The sequence below is a fragment of the Gymnodraco acuticeps genome, unplaced genomic scaffold (genome assembly GCF_902827175.1).
Source record: "Gymnodraco acuticeps unplaced genomic scaffold, fGymAcu1.1, whole genome shotgun sequence".
NCBI lineage: Eukaryota > Metazoa > Chordata > Actinopteri > Perciformes > Bathydraconidae > Gymnodraco > Gymnodraco acuticeps.
The window spans coordinates 15346-18414 of NW_022989885.1; positions in this window are offsets into that span (position 1 = coordinate 15346).

Below are 3069 nucleotides of genomic sequence, written 5' to 3' on the forward strand. Positions count from 1 at the left end.
TTACCTCTCATTTATCATATATGAAGAATTCATTTTCAAACAAAAGCCAATCTTAAAATGATTAAACAAACGCCTGTTTGCGACTCCTCAGTGCACACAAAAACATAACTTGGAGAAATAAATAAATACGGATATGTTTTGTAAAACCACCTCGAATATGTTGTGTTAATGTTATGAAATGTTTTCTCATAAATGATGCGGTAAGCAGAAGGACATAATTACGTCTAAACTGACGCCGTTTTGCATTTCTATAGGTTGTAGATACGAGCATGGTTTTATATACTATCATGTTTAATCGTGTTTTATGCCGTTTGCCAAGACTTGATAAGTCGCTCGTAAAACACAGGAGGTATGGAAGCTAAGAACACCATATTATGTGGTAAATTGTACAGCTAATATAACACAACACATTAGTTGTATTTCCTTTAACTGGTGGATATAGGGTTGCTGCGGGGGGGGTTGAGACGCACAGGCTGCAGTGGAGACGCTGCGCACAGCTGATCGACAGCTGGAACACAAACCACCAAATACAAAAACATAATTCAGATCCAGTCGTCATGACTCCACTCCGGAGGGATTCCCCGTTCACTTCTTACAGTTTCTCATCAAGGGGGTGTCTCCTGTCTCCCGGTACAAACACACTGCCTGAGGAAGGCTATGTGTATTTTTTTTGTCATTAACCTTTTTCGCGCCATTTATTTATTTATTTTGGTGACGATCCAACCTCCATGTTGCTACTCTGGTTCAAACTGCATCCACCAAACAATATGATTTATCTCGACCTCCCCAAAATAACCAAAATCTGACACGGTGTGAGATATCTTTTTTAGCTGTTCTGTCGTCATTTCCTGCGATCTTCTTCATAAAGTCAGTCTGAATGGCGTTTCTTTGACTATTTATAGGCAAATATGGGCATTACGTGGAGCCCGCAAAAGCTGCACCGCCATTCGAGTCGGTTGTGATTTATAAAGGGAAACCGGCGTAGGAAGTGCTGTACGCACTTTCCTCGCCGGTGCGCAATGTTTGGTGAATCGGAAAATGTCGGAACATTTCTGTACCTATTTTTTGGATTTCTACTACGTAAGCAACCTTCCCATGTGAATCCGACGCACAGCGTTATAAATGAGGCCCCTGGGCTCCTTTTGTAAACGGCAACTTCCAGGAGCAGAATATGAAATACCTGGCGTTTTTTTGTTTCTGTTTTGTAGTGATTTTATTTTTGAAAAGTAGAAAATGAAAATCATCCAGATTTTATTAATCCTTTTTTTTTTTTACAATTATAAAGAAAAACACCTTGTAGGCAATTTAAAGGGGACCTATTGTGCAAAATGCACTTTTTTGGTCTTTTATACATAAATATGTGTCCCCGGTGTGTCAGGGAACTCACAAAGTGTCAGAGAACAAAACCCTCTCTCTTTCCTCCATACCCACATCTCTTAAAAAAAAAACGGGGGTGCAAACGAGCAGATCCAGGATTTTGGCTCCTATGATGTCATTGGTGAAATGTGGCACACGTGACACGTCCCAACCTATCGTCTCCGGCACACGTGACACATCCCAACCTATCGTCTCCGTATACAGTCGTCTAGCTGAATCCCCTCTCGCAGCTGTGTCTGTGTATTCAGCAGGATGTCTGCAGGAGGCACTTAAAGTAAAGTTGTTATATATTGTTACGTGCTCCCCTCCTTGTTTTCTTTTTCTGTCTCCCTGCTGCGCAGGTGCACCTGGTCTGCCCCTGGCTCCACCTCTGCCCAGATGTTCCACTCAGCCGGGTTATAAGGAGAAACTGGAGGAGAACGAGGTCTCGCCTACCCTTACCCCGGGAGACACTTGTTAGTGTATTCTAGAACCCCGAAGGCAGGAGAGACTGAAAAGAGTCAAGGGAAGCTTATAAAAGTTAACAGCATTTAATTACACAAAAGATGCGGTGGTGTACAAAATGAAATGTGCGATTGGAGGCGCTCTCCTCATCCGACCGGTCAGTCCAGGTCAGCAGGTGGAAGAGGTCAATTCTTGGCTTGCTCTTCCTGTTGTCATCTGAGGTCTTCTCCTATTGGCCGGCGTCGTCGGGGGCGGGTCCAATGCAATTCCTGCCTTTTTCTGTTGTTAAATTACATCATTCTGGTGTCTGTGGTTATTTGAACATTCCCTAATAAACGTTATTCAGCGGTAATAAATGAGTGCTAAACCCAGTGTGCTCAGTGTACAACATCACATGTCATTTCACCTTTAATTCACGGTTTGAAAATGCAGCATTTCGCCACATGCTAATGCTAACCGGAAGTGAATAATTTTCAGAATAAAAGTATTAAGTTAATAGTTAGTGCACTTCCGGTTTTTCAGAATAAAACTGATTTAAATTAAATAGTGTATTTAATTCAAATTACGCCATACCAACATTGATTTTAATTTCTAACACACTCTTCTTTTGATTATCTCTGCTACTTTTGAGCTGTAGACCGTGTATCTTCTGATGTTTTTATGTTAAGCCTGGAGGACCTGGTAGCCCAGTTTTCGCGGCTTTATTTTGTTTCCCATAGGGTATTTATTTGATTTCTGGTTAGGGGAGGGAAGCTCTGGGTCCTACGGCCCGTGGTGTGGCTGGCTCGGGTTCCCTCCTTGTTTTTGTTTCTTTTGGCCAGTCCTCCAGACCTCTTCTCGTTTGCTTGTGAGAGTAAACGGCTGTACTTCAAATAAATGATCGCTATCAAGTACTGGTATTTGCGTGTTTTCTTTTATGTTGCGGGTCTCCCCACGAGCCACTACTACCACTATACAATATATATAATGGCACTGTTCTAGCGGTAAACACTTAAGTAACATGTCAAGCTATGTGCTGTATCAGAAACAATGCGCTGCGTGTTTTGGGAGTAATATGGTCTGTGTTTACATTAGCAAGCATGCTAACAACCGGGGAGGCTGGATTCCGTTGCTCCTTTTACGCTTAGACGCACCAAAGTTCTCTTAGAGCCGTGGCTTAATGACTGTACTTGCACTCTTAGACGCGCTTGCAGGCGTGCAGAGAGAAAATGGAAAAAGGACAAACTCCATGTCTCCTTAGAAATCCTT